The 21,723-nt window shown below is 57.3% G+C and overlaps 1 protein-coding gene across 18 annotated transcripts in view; it reads left to right on the top strand.

Moving 5' to 3' along the window:
• Positions 1-21,723, top strand: part of ATP2B2 (ATPase plasma membrane Ca2+ transporting 2) — a 381,296-nt gene that overhangs the window by 199,123 nt on the left and 160,450 nt on the right. Inside the window, exon 1 of one of the 18 annotated variants that reach the window (XM_024982971.2) lies at positions 4,190-4,325. The exons of 15 other annotated variants lie outside the window; for them this stretch is intronic. The gene's annotated coding sequence lies outside the window, so the exon portion shown is untranslated. Of the gene's footprint in view, positions 1-4,189; positions 4,326-19,580; positions 19,746-21,723 lie in introns of those variants that run through there. 2 more of the 18 variants (XM_024982983.2, XM_024982973.2) reach the window with 2 other exon arrangements.

Genomic DNA, 21,723 nt, shown 5'->3' with positions numbered 1-21,723 from the left:
TATTACTGTCCCCGTTGTGCAGATGAGAAAATGGGGACCCAGGGAGATTGAGTCACTTGCCCAGAGTCACACAGCTGGTAAATGAAGGAGCCAGGATCTGAACTCAGCTTTGTCTGACCACAAAGCCTCAGCCCAAGACCAGGTTGTCTCAAGGGACTTTTGGACCTTGGTGGGAGTGGATGGAGGACCCCAACGTGGTCGAGGGAAGAGTTAGGCCACGCTGGGCCACGAGGCCTCCTAACATTCTGTGGCCCCTTAAAGACCAGGGGCCTCGGAGAGTCTGAGTCATGGGCCTCAGAGCTGGGTGGCTTGAGGCAAGGACAGATGGATGGGCTCAAATCTCGAGTGGCACAGATCTGGGTTCGAATCTGAGTTCTGGCCCTCCCTGGCCCTGTAACTCCTAAGCAAGTCATTCGAAATCTCCAGGCCTCAGTTTTCTCCTGTAAAATGGGAAGAAGCCCAAACTCTCCATGAGTGATTAGTAAGACAAGGCAGGGATGGCAGGGGCCTTTGGAAATAGCTTCTCATCCCCCAAAGGGCCCAGCCAGCAGCTCCTTGTGATGGCAGCTGCCCCAGGACCCCGGACTAGGCTTCAGGAGACCCTGAGCTGGGCAAGGCCAAGGCAAGCGTAGTTCTCATTTCTGCTTCCCCTCAAGGGGGGAAAGCCACAGAGAGCCTGTTACCTTCCAGAAGGGACACAGCGGGCCTCAGACTGCATCCCACTCTGCCTCCCTCAGACCTGTCTGGACCTACCTTGTCAGCCTCCCCTGTGAAAAATGCCTGGGCCAGGCTCCCAGCCTCATCCCTGGGTGGACGGACCCTCTCCACTTCCCCTGTCTTTTCGGCCCTGGGATCTGCCCCCGGGGAGAACACTGGCCACCTAAACACCAGTTGAAATCCCACTGGAACCGCTCTCCCCTGAACCCTACCCTGTTTCTCAGATCTTCCCCCAACCCTGACCTCAAGCCGTGTTCCCCACAAGCAAGATCATGCTGGAGGCAGAAGCTATGGGCACTCCTCCTGGCTGGCCCCTGCCTCTCTCTCCCACTTCCCTGTAGGTGACCCTGACCTGTCATTTCCAACCTTCCCAGAGTTGCAACACTAGTTTCATTGTTTGTCTGATTTCACAACGCCTCTGCCTGTCCAGTACCTCCTACCCCCAACATATCCTGGAAGGACAGGCCAGATGCCCCAGGTGTGTCTGCTGTCAGAGGGGGAGGCAAAGGGGGCCAGGGATGAATGTCTGTGGCCAGATTTCACCCTTAGGAATGACCTTGGTGAGCCCCAGACACCTTTTTTCTTGAGGCTTCAGTTTGCTCAGCTATAAAACAGGAGAGCTGGATAAGCGTCTTTCACGTTGCGGTATTTGATAACGTAAAACCACACAACAGCAGATTCACTCAAGCCTTTATTGTGGCACCTACCGTGTGCTGGGAGCTGGAACTTGGAGACAGAGTTGATGTGGTCACAAGCCTGGAAGGGAGACAGATGTGAAATGTGGTCAGAGCTGGGCCAGAGTTATGGACCAATTCTGTTGCCGGAATCAGAATTGATTCCAGGGGAGGGGTAAGGCAGGGGCATTTGAGCTGGACTTTGAAGGATGAGTAGGAGTCTGTGGGCCTAACATAAGGAAAGCTTCCAAACTCTGCCATTTAACACTTGGACTGCCTCAAAAGTTAGGGAGTATCCTGTACTTGGGGCATGGATGCAGAGGCTGAAGTACACAGGCCTGAAATGCCAAAGAGATGGGAGCTTAGCCAGATGCCGTGCTAGGCTTAGATCCTGAGAACCAAAACCCATGAGCTCCCAAGAGTTTGGTATCCCTTACTGAAGGCTCAGCCCAGCCCTCACAGGGGTCAGGGAACAGGCTGTCCCTGTTAGGACAGCCAAGCGGATGAGTGTGGGCCCTCAGGTGGCCTGTGTCTGCCTTCATGTGTAGGGAGCCCTGGGCTTGTAGTCCTCAGGCTTGAAGCACGGGTTCCGTCTGCCCCCTTCCCAACTGAGGGACCTTGCCCTGGCCACTGCAATGCCTCGGGCCCACCGAGGTTCCCCATCTGTAATATGGGTGCTCTCTCCAGCATACTTGTGAGAAGTAAGCGATTTACTGTTTTGCAGGTGGCCTCTGAGAACTAAAACGCACTGGACACGGGGGGGATTATTCTTTCTGGATGGTGGCTTATAAGCGGCCCCTTGCAGGGCTGTTTGCTTTGTAATCACAGGGAAAGAGCCGTGTGTGCCCCCAGTCATCTCACAGTCATAAAGGTGGAATTCCTGGCCCAGACACCGTTGTTCCCACCGGACAGGAGCTGAAGTGGGCCTCTCCCCTCTGCCGTTCTGTGCTCACCCTCACCCCAGCACCTCCAACACTTTTACTTGGCCCCATGTTGGGGGGCAAAGGCTTCCCCCCGCCCCAGGCCCTGGGGAAGGGGGTACTCCTGGTACGGCCCCTCCTGAAGTAGAGTATGTCTTAGGAGTCTGAGTGGAGGGGGACCAGTGGAGTACCCCTGTCGGCACCCCCTGAGAAGGGGCTGAGGCGGGACGTCCCAGCCTCCCTGAGCGGCGTCCAGGGCTGTTCCTTTGGAACGCAGCCCAGTGCCCCCTCTGCTGGCCCCAGGGGAGCCCAGGCCACCCCGCGCGCGTAGCACCTTCAGCTTCTCACCAGCCTCCTGCATCTCACTTGGCCTGGCCCAGTGGCAGAAGGGGACCCCGGCGGGGCTGCTTGTGATGAAGGGCAAGGGGGTATCTGTGTGGCTGCTGGTGCTCCCCGTTCTCTGCCTCTCATGGCCCCTCTGCCCGGGCCGGGTTCTGATTTTGGTGCAGTGCAGACTTTCAGCTTAACGAGACAAATTGATATTCTGTGCCAGCCCAGGGATGGAGCGGCAGTTCGGGACGCTCCGGCGGGCAGCTCAGAAGTGGGCTGGGAGAGGGGGCAGGGGAAGGAGGCAGCTGAAGTCTGGAGCGGCCTCCCAGGGCACCCCCAGCCCTCACCCTGCCCCTATAGCACCCCTTCCGCGCGGACAGGTGCCCCGAGACACTGTCCTAAAGGTCCTTCCGCCTTCAGTGCCTCCTGCCAAGCAGGAGGAGGGAGGAGGCCGGTGGAGGGGGAGGCTCCGGAATCTAAGAGAGGCCCCTGCATGCACTGTGCCCTCCTACCCTTGCTCCCAGGGCTGGCCTCCTCACCCATCAGGAGGTAAATGGGCAGCAGGTCTGCAGAGAAGAGGTGGGAAGAAGCTGGCAACTGGCTGGGGGAATCCCATTCTTGCAGACTCCTTGTTGGGGGTCTCTGGGGTCCTCTGGACACCATCAACCCCCCAGCTCATCACCCTGCAAATTCTGGAGAGGTGCAAGGCATATGCAGCCCTTTGCCAGGGGGCACTTGAGAGTGGAGAAATGGCCCCTGGAGAGAGTCCTCTGCAGACCTGCAGCCCCTAGGCAGGTGGGGGTGCTCCCAGCCCGCAGTGGGGCTGCGGTGGGTCCAGGGGCTGTGGGGGTCCTGGGGCTGTGTTCCCATGGCAGCAGGGAGCTCACTGCCGGCTTGGTTCCATTGGTCCTACAACCACAGTTGTGTTTAGTCTGTCTTGAGTCCACCCGCTCCCCATGTGACCTTTGCCCCCCCAGGTCTGGGGGTGTCCTGTTCAAAAAGAGGGGGTACCAGAGCCCCTGCCTAGCTGAATGGGTCCCTCGGAAAGTAAGGGAAAGTAGGGCGGTATGGGCAAAATCCTCCCCTCTCTATCAGCCCCCACCCCCCCCGCCCCCGCCGCCCCGCCCCGCACGTCCACCGCTCACCCGAAGGACCCCCTCCCCTCCAGCGCAGTCCCGAGCCTACCCCCACCATGCCCTTGACATCCCCTCCTGCTTGGGGGAGCGGGCATATTCCTGGACTCTGCCAGCTTCGGTTCCTCATGACCCCACGGGGAGAATTAAAACCGCAGACAACACCGTGGCGGTGGCGGTGGTGGTTCGGTCCGCGCACCGCCGCCCCCGCCCCCCGCCTCCCCCAGCCCCCCATCAGAACGCGCCCTCCCCGCGCCCCTCCCTCGTCCTCCGGTGCCCCCTCCCCCAGCCTGGGCGGCTGTGCAGCGACAGGGGCGGCCTCCACCTCCCCCGAGATCTTGCATTTTGCCGGCTAGATGCTCTCCTAGAAGCCGGCGCCGGCGCCTTCCCACCTCCCCCCCGCCCCCCCACCTGCTCGGGCAGGATGGTACAGTCTGCAGAGGGACCCGGGCACGCCGGCTGGGCTCAGCCGCGGGACCAGCTGCCGCACCGCGATTCCGGGGCTGCCCGCCTGGAAACCGTGCCGGATTTGTGGCGATTTTCGTAGCCAAGTAAGTACCGGCATCCCCCAGCATGAGAAATAAAAAATAAAAAGCGCCCCATTTCGCTCTCCCCTTCCTCCCTCATCCATTTTATTTTGTTTCATTTCGTTTCTTTTTTTTTTTTTTCCAGTGCTGATGGTGGTGGCGGTGGCAGCGTTGGTGGGGGGAGGGGGGGGTGGGTAAGAGCCGGGCTTGTTTATCTGACAGCAGCTCAGGCTGCACTAGGAGCCGGCCCGCTGAGGGAGACACTAGTGTGAGGGTCCATGTGCTGTGGGGGGAGGGCTGGGGCGCCAGGGACATGGGCAGGGGGGCCTCGGACAGGCGGATGCCCGGGGTCTCAGGCACATTCTGGCCGCCTCTGGGCAGCGGATGCATCTAATGGACGTTACGCAAGGGCCGGCCGGCAGGCAGTGGGGGCAAGGTTCTTTTCCTTCTGAGCTTCGTCCCAGGGAGACGCAGGGGATCGGAGGCTGCCCCCTGCCCGCCGCGGCCAGAGTCCCGGGAAAGAGGCAGAGGGAGGCCCCCGTGGAGGGTCCCCTCGGTGGGGTGGGCCGCTGCGGAGTACTGGGGAGCCCCCCACCCCGCCCCGGGTCAGGCCAGCCGGGCGTGTGGTGGCAGGGGCAAGTCCCCCGGGTTCCTGAGACGCCTGGTGAGGAGCAGGAGTGGCATGGCCAGCCGTTTTGCAGCAGTCATGCTGGGTGGTAGAGCTGGCACTTTTGCACCAAAGCCCCAGCCAGCCTCGGTGGCCCCTGGCTGAGCCCTAGGCATCGGGCAGGGGGCCTCCTCCCTGCCCCCAGGCAGGGTCAAGGTTGGGAAATCCAGCAGGGGGCCTCTGCATGCCCCTAGGATGAGCTGCCGTGGCAGCGTGGCAGCCACCCGTTCTAGCCCAGTGGCCGGTCCACGCCACGGCTGTCCTCTGCTCACCCAGGTCGTGTGGGGAGGGGTCGGCCCAATCTGGCTCGACCTTCAGAAGGGTAAGTGAGCAGGCACGCTCCACCAGCAGAGGGTCTAGGCGCAACGCTGAAGCCCCCTTGCGCGGCACGGAGCGGGCTCCTCTCCTTGCCTGCATTGCTCTCCAGGTCGCTGGGAGGAGGCAGAGCTGACGTTTGGGGCATCTCCAGGAGCGGCGGGCGCCATCCGGAGAAATTCTCCTTTGACGTGTGCACGAGGAGGGGGCTTGGAGCTCAGGCCCCGGGGCCCTCCGCCTGTTAACTTCGCTGGAAGAGCAGAGGCAGGGAGGGGGCTGTGTCTCTGGGGGAACCCTGCTGGTGAGGGGGGTGGTGTCCAGGAAAGAGGCGGGTGGCCCATATTATTCAGCCACCTTCATACTCCCCCCTAGTCCCGTTCTCGTCAGGGCACACATACATCCACAGATCTGCACAGATGCACATATACAAATATAGTACACAGAGTAGTGCATCATATGTGTTCAAATTATACACACACATATGGCGTGCCGGTGCCCCCAGATACACCCCAGCACATGTGAACACAGTTCACAGCCCTGAATACCACCTGCTCACCTGCAGAATACAGCATCTACACGACTGCAGCATGCATGTGCCTGCAAGTGTACACACACACACTCACACCTGTGAGGGCAGCATGCCCTCACACGCGTGTGAGCAGCGCCAACCCAGAAATGCCATAGGCTGCCCATGGGTGAATCGGCCCACGCCGCCAGGCCCCGTAGCAGCCGTGACTGTGGCTTGTGAAAGTGACAGGCACGCACGTGTGGCGTCCTGCGTGCCATCCGCATGCCCATCCATGCACTGACAGGTGCGGGGCCTGCTGGAGTGTACCCATGGGCGAATGTGTGTTGCCCGGGTGCTAAGATGGCCCAGGCAGAGACGTAGCACACACTGGCCCCTCGATAGGCAGGCATCTTTCGTGGGAGTGCAGGAACCTCCTGGGTGCGCCCCAGGGGGCTGCCTGTGGGGCAGAGGGACACCTGGCCCCATGCAGGCCTGAGGGGAGGGCCAGCCCACATTCCCAGGAAGCCGTGCCTGTGCTCAGCAAGGCCATCTTGGCTTCTTGGTGCTCTGCAGAAGTGCCTGGAATTGGAAAGGAAACAGAGGAGGAGGCGAGGGTGGCCTCTGCCCATGACCCAGACCACCAGGAGCCCAGACTAGCCCCGCCACCCCTTCTCTGGGCACCTGAAAACCGGCACGCTGGTGTGGGGTCTTTGAGACCTGGGGCGTGGGATGCCTCTGGCAGCCTCCAAAGTCTTCTTCAATCCGAAAGTCAGAAAAGCTGCCCGTGGCTGGTCCCCTCCCTCTGTTTTCCCACTGACCACCCCACCCCTCCCCCCACCCTCTCTCTCTCCGCCCAGGACAGGTGCGGGTCAAGGACACCGGGACAGATGATAATAAGCCTGCTAGCCTTCACGGAGCTAATGACTCCGTGGTTGGCACTTCAGTGAGGCCTCCCATAGCCTTCTTATCCTCAAATCCCAGATGAAGAAGCTGCACAGAGAAGTGAAGGCACTTACCCAAGGTCACACAGCTGGAACGTGGCAGAGATGGGGGGTAGGCTAGGCCGCCAGGATCCCTGCCTGACCCCTGAGACCCCCTCCTCCTCTCCCGTCCTGTGAAAGGCCAGCTCCAATTTGGGCTGCCAGCCTCTTGAGCGCCAGCCAGCCAAGATCTTAGGATCTGGGGGTGAGGCTCCAAGAAAAGGTCCAGAGGGTCTCCTGTGGCTGAAGGCGGAACCCTCCCCAGGCAGGTGTGGCCCTGTCCTGGGCAGCCGGATACCTCTGCCACCCCGTGACCCCACGGAATTGACACCTACACCCAGCCAGGGGAAGGGACTTGTCCAAGGTCATACTGTGCTCAGTGGAGAGTGCGGAGTCTTGCCAACCCCCCTCTGGTCCCAGGCACCCTGCAGCAGAGGCCTGTTTGGGCCACTGGTTTCCCCCAGATATTTGAGTCTAAGGTAAAAGGCTGCCCATGCCAGGCCCAGGCTCTTTCCCCAGGAAGCTGTGTGACCTTGGGCAAGTCTCTCTGTCTCAGCATCTCAGTGTCTTCACGTGTGGCCAGGGCAGACCTGTCCCTGCCCTGCCTGGCCCGCAGCTGGCCGGGGCCCTGGACTCCCGCAGAGAGCTGTGTACAGAGCCATGCCTGGAGTCAAGGCCAGGAGCCGGGGCAGCAGAGCACCTTGCTGCTGTGATCGGCCAAGGTCAGGAGCGGAGACAAGGATGGGAACCTAAAGAATCACCTGTGGGGGCAGATCTTTGGGTCCCCCAGTATGTCAGGAGGTCCTGGGGACTGCCTCTTCATCAGAGTCCCTGCGTTCTCATCCCTACGGCTCTGAGACCCCGGGGAGGGAGGAGCCGAGGGGCGTAAGAATGAGCTTTTGGAGCTCACGGACTCTTGGAGCTGGGGGTGCCTGCCATCAGGCGGCTCCCCAGCCACCACCGCCTCCTGGGAAACTGAGGGTGCCTGGCAAGTTGGCAGCAGAAGGAGACTGAACCTTGGCTGTCCAGCCCTCCAGTCCTCCGTCCGACCCCCAGCCCCTGACTTCCACGTGCACAGTTAAATCAGGCCTCTCTGGGAGCCAGGCAAGCTTCAGGTCCCATGTGGCTGGGAGGAGGGCTCCAAGGAGACTCCCTGGGCCTTAGCCCTGAGCCCTGGGGATGCCTCACCCCAGCCGTGTCCTGACAGTGGTGACAAGGTTCGTATCTGTAACTCCACTCTGCCCTTCTCTAGAACGGAGATAGTTTTAAAGCAGGGCTGCTTAACTCAGGGCTTCCTGGGTGGCTCAGAGGTAGAGAACCTGCCTGCCAGTGCAGGACACACGGGTTCAATCCCTGGGTCAGAAAGATCCCCTGGAGGAGGAAATGGCAACCCACTCCAGTATTCCTGCCCGGAGAATCCCATGGACAGAGGAGTCTGCTGGCCTGCAGTCCATGGTGTGGCAAAGAGTTGGGCACAACTGAGCACGCACGGTTTATTCAGATTGATATTGAGAAGCAGCTGGCACATAGTAGGTGCACAGCCAAGGCTGGGGCTGTGGAGGAGCCTGGGCTACAGAATGCAGCTCCTCTCAGCCTCCTTAGTTCCCAAAGGGCTGCGGTAGAGCTGTCTGGGGTGCGGGATCTGGGTGCCACATGCATACACACGATGTAGGGGTGGACAGGCGCCTCCCCCAGCCCTGCCTGGAGCACACAGTGCAGACTGGGAGGCCAGGCGGGCCTCATGCCTGGAATCTCGACCCCCACGCCCCACCAGCCCAACCTGCTCTCTCCAAAGTCTGAATATTGAACCTGCGCTAGTTCATCCCTCTCTCTCTCTGTAGGAGCCTGAAACAAGGTATTTAGGGAGAATGTTCTCCTGGGTGGAGACAACTGGGTGTCTGGCTTTACCCCTCATTGAGAGGCTTCCCTGGTGGCTCAGAGGGTAAAGCACCTGCCTGCAATGCAGGTAGACCTGGGTTCGATCCTCTGGGTGGGGAAGATCCCCTGGAGAAGGAAATGGCAACCCACTCCAGTTATCCTTGTCTGGAAAACCCCATGGAGAAGCCTGGTAGGCTACAGTCCATGGGGTTGCAAAGAGTCGGACACGACTGAGTGACTTCACTGTGTCACTTTTTGAGAGCTGAAAGTGGATGGAGGCGGTGTGTCCTGGCATTCCAGGTGACCACCATTGCCCAGTTCACCCATCTGTGGAGTGGATGACAATGGTACCCACGTCCCGGGCTGCGGTAAAGCGCGAGTGAGAGAGTGCTGGGCTCAGGATGTGGCTTGTGTTCATGGCTTAGTGAGTGGAAACTGGAGACTGAGAACCGGAAGGTGTGAGCTTAGAACCTACCTCCGCGGCTTTTGCGTGCCCTTGTGTCAGCCCTGCCGCCTCTTGGAGCCTCGGTTTTGGATCTGTAAAGTGGGACTGTGTTTCCCAGTCTGCCCACTTCATAGGACTGCAGGGTGACAGCAGTTAAAAAAGAAGAAGTAATGTGATTGCCGGGTGACGTGTTGAGGGCTTCACCCTGCCCTCCAGCCCTCGGAAGCATCCTGCACAACTCAGGAAGCCTCTGCAGGGTTCCATGCAGGGCGAGGTGGCCGGGCCAGATGTGGTCAGGGGAAGGGACACCAGGACTGGGGTCCCTGAGGCTGCAGAGGCCCCGGGTGTAGGGGAGATGACCTTGGTCTGAGGATTGAGTGACCGGGTTTCCAGGCCCACCTCTGGCATGGATCAGTGACTTTGGGCAAGTTGTGATGGCACCCTGGTCCCATGCTCCCCCTGGAAGGCGGGGGCCGTGATCCCGCCCGCCTCATGTCCTCAGTGGGAGCAGATTCTCCTGCCAGCCGGCCCTCGGGGTGAAGAGGCTGAGCCAGGGCGAGTCGGAGGCGTGATCAACCGCAGCAGTTACAACTGCTGTGTGTGTTTGCTGTGGCCATCGTTGCAAACGACCACAAACTGTTTAATGGCTTAAAACAATGAAAGTTATTTTCTCACAGTTCTGGAGGCTGGAAGTCTGAAATCAAGGTGTTGGTAGGGCCAGTTCGCCCTAGAGGCCCCGAGAGAGGCGATACAAGGCGTTTCTTGGCTTACAGCCGCGTCACTCCCTCTCAAATCCGTATTCATCTCACCCTGTGTCCTCTCCCCTTTCACCTCCTCTTTATAGTCACTGAATACAGGGCCCACCCTAAATCAAGGATGACTGAGATTTACAAAGACCCCCTTTCGAAATAAGGGCACCTTCTGAGGTGCCAAGTAGGCTTGAATTTGGGTAGACACGATGCAACCCATTGCAGTCACGAATGGAGCCAGCCACTGTACCTGCAGGTGTGTGGCCCCCAAATACAGAGGGCCTCCTGGAAGGGACTTGAGCATCCCGAGTTTCTATGTTTGCCGGGGGTCTTGGGATGACTGTATTTGTTGAGCATTTACTGCCATGTATGTGTTAGTTGCTCAGTTGTGTCCAACTCTTTACGACCCTCTGGACTGTAGCCCGCCAGGCTCCTCTGTCCATGAGATTCTTCAGGCAAGAATACTGCAGTGGGTTGCCATTTCCTTCTCTGGGGGAATCTTCCCAACCCAGGAATCGAACCCAGGTCTGCAGTGCAAGCAGATGCTTTACCATCTGAGCTACTAGAAAGCCCCTTTACTGCCAGTGAATCCAACGCACATTGCTGCATTTCCTCACTGTTACCCATTTTACAGACAAAGAGACTGAGGCCTGGGGAGTTCAGAAGTGCCCAAGTCACCCAGCAAAAGAGGGGCAGAGCTGAGAATGTACCTAGGTCTCCAGCGCACTTTCTCCTTCCTCCCTTGGTACAGCTGCTGAACGGAGGCTCCACGTAACCAGGAACCCACAGGGCAAGACCTCCAGCCAGCCCTGTGTTCACCCAGAGCCTGCAGGGCCTTGGGGAGAGAAGAGCTAAGAGTGGGCAGGGTAGCTGGCGGGGCATGAGTGAGCCCTGCTGGCCCCTGAAGACCAGTGCAGGGCAGAAGGTTGAGATCCCACAGTCCCTTCTGTGAACCTCAGTGTTCTCTTCTGGAGAATGGGACAGCAGCCACTCAGTCTGTGGGATCATAGCCAAGTTCTAAAATGCTAATCCTAATAGTCATTTCTAATAGTTAAAATGTATCCTCAAGCATTTTACAAATATTTTTTTAACTTAATGTGTGGGAGGGTAATTGCTTAATCCAAGCCATATGCTAACAAGTGGCTCCACCGTGAAATAGCCGTGTGTGGTTGAACCAGTGACTTAACCTCAGTTTACTCCTCCATTAAGTGGGGGTAACATCAGTAGCCACCTTCTCAGTTGTGAGAGGCAAATGGGTTTCAAATCAAGCGCCTTGTGCTGTGTTGCAGTTGAGGGCCCAGAGGATGTTTCTTCATCTGTATGATGAGGAGTAAGAAAAGTGTTGTTGTTATTATTATACTGTTGCTTGTGGGAGAATTTGGTGAAGTAATGCAAAGGAAGCGCTCAGCTCAGGGCCTGCCCAGAGGTCAGTGTTAAAGTAATCGCCTCTCATGCCATCAGGTAGACTTGAATTGAAATCCCAGTGCCAGCGTTTGCTGCTGTGTGACCTTGAGCTTTGCCTCTCTGAGCTTGAAGAACCGTATCTCACAAACATATCTGTGCACGATGTGATGGACAGAAAACTGTCACAAGTGAAGCCCGCACCGCATCAGGTGTTTGAAAGACGTTGCATTTCTGTCCTGCTTTTGGGGGAGGGCCCCCAGAGGAATTCCTTAAAGATATCTGCAGAAGGGGCAAATCCTGGTCCCAGGGCTGGAGTGGATTTGATTTTCAAAGACCCAGAGATGCTGTGCTGTAGTGAAGCCTGGGGTTGGAAGAGCTTGTCGGGGGAAGCCATGAGTGGATGACCGTGTTTGGGGTCCAGGAGCCTTGTAGCTCCTGGGGAAGGAAGCGGGTCTCTCCAGGCTTCTGCCACTGCAAGGGAAGTTGTCTACAAAGGTCTGGACTTCTCCATGCCGGCCCAGGCCGCTTCACCCGCCCACGCCTGGCTGCCCAGGGGCTGCACTGCAGGAGCTGTGGGCAGTTTGGCCCAGAGGCATCCCTGCAGCCTGGCCTCCCTAGACTGAGTGCCCGCTCCAGGGTAGCTTGGGAGCTGAGCTGCCCCCACTTCCGGTCCAGGCCGGGCAGGGCAGGAGGATCCTGGGGAGGCTGTTGGGGAAACAAGGGGCTCTGGGCTTCAGCTGTCCGAGTCTGCTCCTCGACCTGAGGCGCCAGGGGGAGAGGGGGGCAGGGGGAGGTCCCACATGGCCTGGCTGAGCGGTGATGTGGACGGTGGTTCAGGACCAAGTGCCGACCAGCTGTGTGCCCTTCCCCTCTGGGCCTCAGTGCCCTCAGCTGTCAATGGGGGCAGCGCCTCCCTTGTAGGGCATGGTGGTGAAAGCTGAGTCTCATGGGGATGGCGTGGTGCACGTTTTGACATCTCTGAATCAGGGCACGCAGTAGACCCAGCCATGCCTCTTTCTTTCTGACGCGTACGTAAAGTAGCGATGCTTCTTCCAGCAGATGCATCTTAGCTTCACTGAAATACGGTGAATAAGATAACCTATCAAGGACTTGGACAGGGCCACCAGGCGGGGAGAACAGAGCCATCTCCCACCTGCATGCCCAGCTCAGTCGCAGTGGAATCTTGGGTGTTTCTGTGCATCTCACGGGAGCCCTCATTTCCTCTTCTGAAATGATCCCGGCCTCCCAGAGCTGTCGTGAGAAGTTAACAAGCTCCTGTGTGTACCACGTGCCCAGCAGAGTACCCGTATGCAGTAGGTGCCTAAAAATTGCCAGTTCAGAGCAAACAACGAAGATGGTAGTACAGGGAGGAGTTTAAAGCCCAGACTCTAGGATTTCAACTCCTGCTCCACCGCTTCCTTGCTGTGTGACTTTGTGCCAGCTTCATAGCTTCTCTGTGCCTTGGTCCCACAATCTTAAAATGGATGTAACAGAAGTATCCAATTCATTCGATTGCTGTGAGAATTAAATAGAATTAAAGTGCCTGGAGGAAGTGCTTGACTGAAGTGTAAGCAATTATTATTCAATGAGCTTCTAATGAGTCTCTTCTAGTTCCATAAATGGTAGTGAAAATGGACACAGGGCTCAATAAAATACTAGCAAGACAGACGGCACCCATTTTACAGATGAAACGGCTGAGGTCCAGGTTTTACATCAGCTTGCCCAAGGTCACACAGCTGGCCCTCCCCAGAGCAGGAACCTGACCCCAGCTCCAGGCACCAGTCTGATGTCTCCTCCTGGCCCGTGTCAGTCTGGAACTCTGTGATTCTGATGGAGAACGAGGTTCCTGCCCGGGGGAGGGTGGGTTTCAAGAAGAAACGGCAGCCAGATGCAGTGTCTTCCAGGTTGGGGTTCCCATCAGAAGTGGTTTCTTCTTCCTTTATGCCTCTGCCTGTTCCCCACGGTGCCGGGGATGGGGCTGAGCTGAGCCAAGCCCAAGGCCTACAGAGCCTGCCACCCCAGTCACCCTGCGGGTCTACCTGCCAGCCCTGCTGGCCTCTAAGCGCCTTCTTGGGGACTGCTGCAGAGTTGACACAGCAAAGCTCCCTCCTGGAGGGAGCTAAAGCCCCGCTGGCCAGCTGGTCCAGATGCCGAGCTGTGCCAGGGTCACAGAATGGATTGGGACGGGAGAGGGCGAGCAGAGACCGGGGTGCAGCTGGCCCTTGACAGACACTCCAAGTAACCTTGGACTCGTCACGGTCCCTCCCTGGGCACCAATCTCCCATCTTTGAAATGAGGACTTAGGAGCCAGATGGGCCCCCTGGGACTTTAAATGTCTAAGATTCAAAATTTCCCAGACATTGCTGATAGTCAAGGTTACAGGGAAGGGCCGGGGCTGGAAGAGAAGGAGCCTGTGGCTCTGTGTGCACATCCTTGGGGATCTGAGGTTGGGCTTCCTGGGAGCAAGCCTGAGACAGCAGTCACTCCTGTTCACCCCAGGATGATTCCAGAGGAGGAGGCAGGCCGAAGGTCTAACAGCCCAGCACTGGGGAGCAGGGTCTGCTGGTAGGGGGCGGGGGGCACCAACTGCGGCCCTGCAGTCCTGTATATTTGCGATGCGGAGGTCGCTGAGAACCAGCCTCTTCCTAGCAACTATCTGAAGGCAGGAGATTAAGAACTCTTAAGGCCACTTCTAAATTTATCAACTTACATGACTCACTTCAGATTAAAACCAGGCCCTTCTCCCCATTCCCACCCCCAGCCAATTTCAAGTTTCCAAGCTCAGAGGGAGGATCTTGAAAAGGGAAGAGAATAGAAATCGATAAAACCAATATTGGCTGAGGACTTAGCATGTGTCAGGCCAGGTGCAGCCCCAGGTAGAAGGCGGTAGGTGAGAGCAGACGCCCAGCTGTTGGCTGGACCACGAGTAACTGCTGTGCCCAAGGTGTGGCCTCGCCGACCATGGTCCTTGCGCCTCAGTGGGCCTCAGTTTCCTCATCTATGAAATGGGGCCAGTGTTGGGAGGAGCCGTGGCTGTAGCCACCCACACTCAGTCAGTGGGAATAGAATATAGGGTGACTGGGGGTTGAGGTCCAGGCTGGTTGTGGGTGTTTCTTTGCCCTCTCGGAGGCCAGGGTCTGCCCAGACATCTGCAGGCAGAGGGAACAGCTTCCCTCACCCTGGGACCTTCAGAAGCTTCTCCAGGAATCTCTGAGCTCCAGGGTCAGAGCTAGACAGTGGGACCACGGCAAGTAAAGGTGAATGGAGGCTGGTGCTGACCAGTGACCCGAGAGCTTTCCCCTGGGGACCTCCTCGAGCCTCACCACAGCCCCCATGGTAACCAGATTACCGGTAACAGCGTCATTAACCAAGGGCTTCTGTGCGCAGCGCCGTCCACATGTGTCCCTTCACCCCTCGTGGCCGTGACTGGACCCCTTTACAGAGGGACACCCGGGCTGGGGGGAGTGTGGCAGTTCCAGCCAGCTCTCCCAGCTGAGAAGGGCACCCCTGGGAGGAAGCCAGCCCCCTCCCCGCCCCCATCATCCTACTGTGTGCATTGGACTCGGAGGACCGGGGCCCAGGGCAGAGTTGCCCAAGGTTGCCCAGTGACAGCCAGAACACCAGGACTCTGTCCATGGTACTGGCCACCACCCCCAAAGGTCATAATACCACCCCAATCCTCCAGGGGAAAGGGTGAGGCCTCGGGCCAGACATCAAGCCAAGAACAGGGTCACTTACACACAGCCTGTGCACCCAACACAGCTGCCCACTGGTGCAGAGGACATTCAGGAGACCCTGCGCGCTGACACCTCGGCAATGCCAGGCCTGGGCCCCAGGAGTCAAGCGCGGCCTGCTCTTCATTCTCACCCTCTAGGATGCCTGGTGACCCTGGTAGGGTCGGAGCCACAATGGGGCCACCCTTGGGCCAGAGCGGTGACTACTTTCCTTAAGTGCCTCCTGGGCACTTCAGACCCCAGCTTTGCCACTGAGGGGCTGCGTCCCCTGGGTGGGCTGTTGCTTTCTGAGCCTCGTAGTTTTCGCCTCTGAAATGGGGAAGTGACCACAGCCATCGTGGAGAGGGTAGGCGTGAGTCGCAGGCCCTGTGCATCTCCTGCCGGCTGCCTCCTCACTAATGTGGGTATCACCCTGGCTCGAAACACGCGGTTCTCCTGTCCATCCTGTGAAGAAGGCGTTCTCGTCCTCGCTTTGCAGACCAGACACAGGTGTCCCTCAGAGATGTCCAGGGACTCACTCTGGTCTGGCAGATCAGCAGTAGAGCCGTGAGCAGGAGCTGGTCAGTTCTTGTGCTTTGAGGGGCTCGTTGGCATATTCTTGAGGCCTCAGCAGGCAGTCAGGGGCATCGTGTGAGGGTTTTCTCTACCCGAATGTAGAGTTGTGGGATCCTAGGTGGAGAAGACAGCCAAGGGCAGTGGTTAAGAGTGGGCCCTGGAGTCTGAGCACGTGGGCTTGCTTCCCAGCCCGAGTGCTTCCTTGCTGTGTGATCTTGGGCAAGTGACATAACCTCTCTCTGCCTCAGTCGCCTTCCCTGCACACCGGACTACAGTGTAGCGCCAACTTTTCTGGAGTCCTGCTGGTTCAATGAGTTAATGGGTATAAAGAGCTTAGAACAGTGCCTGCCTCTTAGGAAGCTCTATAAAGTGTCAGCTATTTATTATTATCAATCATATCATCAGAATGGGACGGGGGAGCCAGGCTTTGCCGTCTCTCCCTCAGTCTTGCCTCCAGCCTCCTCCCTGGCCGTGCATGGCCACCAGGGGGCCCTGCTCAGAACGTCCATCTGGCCAGCCACTCTGTGGGCAAGGGCTCAGTGCTCCCTGTTGCCAAGCAGACGGAGCTCAGACTCCTTGGCCCCTGTTCAGCGCTACCATGATTTATCCCCATCTACCCTTCCAGCACCTCCCTCCAGCTTCACCTTCTTCCCATTCCTCTCTCCTCAGTTAGTTATTTCATCCACTAAGTACACGAGTCATTCAGTACAGATAGGAGTACAGCTCCTGTTCACACCAACCTTTCCCCACCTCTGAGCCTTTGCCCGGACGGTGTCCATCCCTGAACACTCTTCAGCCATCCTTCAGGGCCTCCTGAAATGCAGGAAGACTTCCTGCCTCTCCGTTTGTTGTACGCTCCTCCTGTAAGCTCCTGCACCTCTGGAGTCAGGCCCCAGCTAATGAGTCTTGTTTGTTTCCATCTGTGTGTTTGTCTGAGATTTCGTCAGAACGTTGTTGAATAAACACGTGTGGAACAAGTGAAAGGATGACCTGCCTCACTGGTCCCCCGTATCCTCTCTTGCTCCCCCCCACCACCCCAAATCATCTGTTCTCCCTAAGTGGCCAGATGGATGCTTTTAATGATGCCGACCAGACTGTGGTGCTTTCTGCTTCAGTCTCTGCAGTCCTCCGCCATGCTGCACAGGATCAAACCCAGACTCGTCCCACGGCCTGTGGGCCCCTCGTCACACCCCTCGCCCCTCACTCGCCTCCTCTAGCTCACCGGTCGTCTTTCCAGTCCTCAAGCTCTTCGGCCTCTTTCCCGCCTCAGGGCCTTTGCACTTGTTTCCCCGATCTAGACTGCCCAAAACCCTTCTCTTTCTATTATAGGCTCCATCTCATAGGCACCCCCACTGAGATCCTCCCTGATCTATTAAAGGGAGTGTTCCCGGTCACGGCCCTTGTCTTTTAATAGCATTTGTCACAATTCGTAGTCTTTTCAGTGTTTATTCTCCTGTTTGTCGTCTGGCTCCCCCACCCACGGCAGACGGGAGGTGCATCCGTCCCATTCAGTGGGGGAGGGCTCCTGTTTTGATCGGCTGTTTCGAAGGGGAAAACAGTGTCCTTACTTAGAATCACTCTTGACCCTCGATATAGCAGACGTGATCGTGGGGGTTGCCTGGGAACCTCATGCTCACCCTGCCTGCCTTTAGTCGATCGAACAGGGAGGGGGCAGAGAGAGAGAGAGTGAGCGAGAGGTGTAGCCCCAAACGAGACAAGTGCAACGTGTAGCCTCCTTCTGTTTGCGTTTTGCTGGAGAGAGGGCAGTACGCAGACCGCCAGGCCTTGGAATGGTCTGACGCCAGGTAGCAGTGATGGTGCGAGGCAGACACAGCAGAGGACGGTGCGGGAGGAAGAGCCCCCGGCTGCCCCCTGCTCTGAGAAATTAGGCTTTGTCGCATTGTTGGTGGCTCCACTGTGTACGATCAGACTTGAAGAGCCTTTAATGATGGGTTTGGGGCCCAGGCCTTAATAAAGGGAAATTTCTGCTGATTAGACCCGCCTAGGACAAGCTCTGGAAAGTGCGTGCCTGACGCTCACCTGCCCCCTTCCAACCTTCTCCCCCCAGCAGGGAACCCAGAGCTGCTAATTAATGTGTCCCCAACCCATGAGGTGCCCGAAAAGAAACCAGGCAGCAACTGCTCCGAAAACCGATTTCCTTTTCTTAAACTTCAGTCATTTGCATTACAAAAATAATGGTTTGCTTACTGAAACAGACAGAAAGATACAGAATGGTCTGTATCTACACATCCCACAGTCACCAGATGTAACCTCGGTCCGAACCCTGTTTTGTAGCTTTTAGGATGCATAGTTTCACGGCCCTGAGAAAGGGATACATGTTGTACATAGAGAGTTGATAACACATTATAGTTTTGTTGTTGTCTTTCAAGTATAGTTGATTTACCGTATTGCGCTGGTTTCAGGTATACACCGTAACCTAAAAAAAAAAACAAAAACAAAAAACCTGAATCATGGTATAGTTTTATGCTGGAAGTTCTTTTCCTTTCTTTGTTGCTGCTTAGTCACTAAGTCCCATCCAACTCTTTGTGACCCCTTGGACTGTAGCCCACCAGGCTCTTCTGTCCATGGGATTTCCCAGGCAAGAACACTGGAGTGAGTTGACATTTCCTTCTCCAGAGGGATCTTCCTGATCCAGGTGTTGAACCTGCCTCTCCTGCATTGGCAGGTGGATTCTTTACTGCTGAGCCACCTGGGAAGCCCTCTTTACTGGTACATAAGATTGTGGTACAGCTTACAATTTGACTTGTGTGTGTGTGCTCAGTTGTTCAGTCTATCTAACTCTTTGGGACCCTATGGACTGTAGCCCTCCAGGCTTCTCTGTCCGTGGGATTCTCCAGGCAAGGATATTGGAGTGGGTTGCCATGTCTTCCTCCAGGGGATCTCCCTGCCCCAGGGATCAAACCTGCATCTCCTGCACTGGCAGGCGGATTCTTTATCGCTTAGCCACCTGGGAAGCACCCCCCCTTAGTGGTACATAAGATTGGGGTGCACCTTACAATTTGACTTAGGTTTGAGGAAATCTGGCAATTTGCTATCTCCCTCCCTTGCTTATATATTCACATACTGGTAGATACAAGTTTGGAGGGAGTTTGCTTCTTTTCTTTGGAGTCGTTTTGTTTGTACCGTGGCTTTGCTGTGTCCCTTAGGGTGCTGTGGCCCTCCTGGTGGCTGGGCAGTCTCTGAGGGGCACAGAGGCTAGTGCAGGTGACAGGGGCTTGGCAGCTGCTCACCCTGCCACCCACCCACTGTGGTGCTGCATCTCTGTGCCCCCAGCGCCTCACACACAGTGCCCAGCACAAGCTAGCACCAAGCGGGTGCCCGGGGATTGTGCTTCCCCCTCCTCTGCCCCCACGATGTGGACAGTGTGGACTGGCATCATCGCTCCTGCCCCAACCAGAGACATCGTTGCCCTGAGACCCAGAGGAGGGGCAGGGAGCCTGAGCTCAAATAAAAAGGCTGGATGCAAAAGGTCAGCTAAAAAAAGCCACATGCAAACAAAGGCAGGAGGTGAAATCAGAATAACAGGCACAAAGGTCAGAAGGAGAGAAGAATGAAGGGCATTAACCACAAACCTGCAAAGAGCTTCTCACCCCCAAAGCAAATAAGGCTCATTTTAAAAAGTCAGCTGAAGCAAGTAGAGGCTTCTTAGTAAGAAGAAGGTGATCCTCTGAGGGCAGGTACAGGTCAAGGTGATCCTCTGGTCCAGTCCCAGCCCCCACCATGGCAGCCAGGTGCCAGGGCCCTGGGCTCCTTCCCTCCTCTAGTTTCTGCATCTGAGTGCTGTCAACTGACTCACATCTAGACTCTGCTCTAAGTGCTGGGGGGGATTTGCTGAATACAGCATCCTTCTGGCAATCAGTACCCCCACTTTACAAAACAGGGAGTGAGGTCCCCAGACATACAGTGACCTGCCCAAGGGCGCCAAGCCAGCAGGCTGGCTCCAGCGCTCTGAGCCTGACCGGGAGGCCAGTGGCCTCCAGTCCCCGAGCGCTCGGCCTCGCAGGGACACCAGTCATTGCAGACCAGTGAGTGTGTGCTCACAGCCCAGCGAGAGGGCAGCCTCAGGGATGCGGGCCCAGGGAAGGCAGCCACTTGCCGGTGCTGTCGGGGAACAGCCCCGAGAGGGCCCCACACGGCCAGTCGCAACCGAGCAGAAGGGTAAACGAGAGCCAGCCAGCTGGAAGGAAGGTAGGTGGTGGGGAGGGTGCCCCAGGCGAAGGCGCAGCCTGAGCCGGCAGAGACGCCAGCAGAGGCCAGAGCCAAAGGCAGCGGGTGGGGTGGGGAGCACAAGAGGCGGCGGGGCCAGGCTGAGGGCAGGTGTTAAGCTGGGGAGTGGTGTGGCCAGACGGGCCCCTTGGGGAAATCCCATGGCCCTACTGAGGATAACGGGTTGCAGAGAGGAGGCTGGAGGCCCAGGAGGCTGGAGGCCGGACAGGCATTGGGCAAATAAGGGGCAGGTTCTGGGGGGAGGAGGCAGGGTGAGCTGACAAGGCTTGGGGACTTCAGGGGGCAGAAATGGGAGGTCACGCTGGGTCCCTGCTGACAGTGGGGTCACTGGGGCCGATGGTGAGAGGGCAAGCAGGTCAGGGAGAACCTGTGGATCTGTTTAATGAGCGCTCAGAGGGTTGGTTATGAACAGAGACAATCATCAGATTCTGACCACTGATGAGAAGAATGCAAAAGTCCTTCATAAAATGGCAGCCCCCACCCGTACCTAAAGCCCTTCCATCCACAAACACTGTGCAGGGCGTGCTGTGTGCCAGGCACTGCAGAGGCCACACTGGGACAACACGGACCCGTTCACTGCCCCATGGTTTGTACTCGAGGGGGCAGAGATAGACGGTAAACAAAGATGTGAGTGGGCGGCGCGTCGGGGAGTGGTCCATGGATGGAGAGAAATAAGGCAAAGGGAGGAAGATAAAGAGGGTGGCTTCAAGGATGGGGCCAGGGAAGGCCTCCCTGAGAAGGTGGCATTTGGGCAGAGACCTGAGGGAGTTCTGTGGCTGTCTGGGGAAGCGGGAGTAGCCAGTGCAAAGGCGCTGAGGTGGGTGCACGCTCAGTGGATTCAGAGACAGGGAGGAAGCCAGTGGGGTGGAGGGGAGTGAGTGAGGGGGAGTGGGGGGATGTGGTTGGAGAGGTAATGGGTAGGGGAGGGGTACAGATCATGTAGGGCCTCGTGGGCCGTTCAGGGACTTTGGGTTTTCCTCAGAGAGTGGCAGGAACCACAGGAAGGTTCTGAATACAAGAGGACTTGATTCATCTCTGACCATGTGTCTAGAACAGGCTGGGGTGGGATGAGGGGATGAGAAGCAGGGAGATCAGGGAGGAGTCCTCCTCAGTGAGCACTCTGCGAGAAGACAGTGGCTCAGCCCAGGCTAGGGACTGTGACGGTGATGAGACGTGGTCACATGGGTGTGTTTTGAAGGTAAAGCAGATAGGATCTGCAGATCGATATTTGGTGAAACAGGTTTATTAAAGAGTTGAAGATCTAGGTTAACCCCAGCACTTAGCACGCTGTCTAGAACCTGGGAACCACTTAGTCAACGTTGCATGAAAGGATGGATGGGTGGGTGGAGGTCTGGGTGGAGGAATGGAGAGAGGGAGGAAAGAGTACAGGTAGGTGGGTGGGTAGGTGGAAGGACAGAGGGATGGATGGGTAGACAGGCAGGCAGCTGGATAGATGGGCAGCTAGAGGGGAGGATGGATGGATGCACGCATGCAAGCAGGGAGAGAGGAAAGGAGGCAGGCCTCGAATGCCAGACTAAGAAATCTGAACTTTCTCCGAGGCAGTGGGAGCCACCGCAGGTTCTTGAGCAGGGGCGTGACGGAACGTGAGGACTGTTGGAGGCACCATCAGATGGCGGCTCTGGGCAGTGTTTGCACCATGTCCCAAGCTGGTAACCTCTGTGGACGCTGATTTATCAATCCTTTCTGTCGCCTGCTGTCCAACCCTCTGTCTTCATTCATTTATACTTACAGGTGCTCTATGCGCATCTGCTCCGTGAGGGCACTGGGGGCCTGGTGTGAATGAACCAGACATGGTCTCTGCCCACAGCACACATTTTCAGCCTGCACGGGGTGGGGAGGGAGTGTCTCAGACCCAGAGAGAGGATGCAGTTACTCTTGGGGCTCAGTGGCCCCCCAGCTTCATGCTGAGAAGGAAAGG

This window comes from Bos taurus, chromosome 22 (assembly GCF_002263795.3).
Source record: "Bos taurus isolate L1 Dominette 01449 registration number 42190680 breed Hereford chromosome 22, ARS-UCD2.0, whole genome shotgun sequence".
NCBI classification, from domain to species: Eukaryota; Metazoa; Chordata; class Mammalia; order Artiodactyla; family Bovidae; genus Bos; species Bos taurus.
The sequence above is the reverse complement of the archived record's forward strand: the minus strand, read 5'-3'. Positions and strand labels throughout refer to the sequence as shown.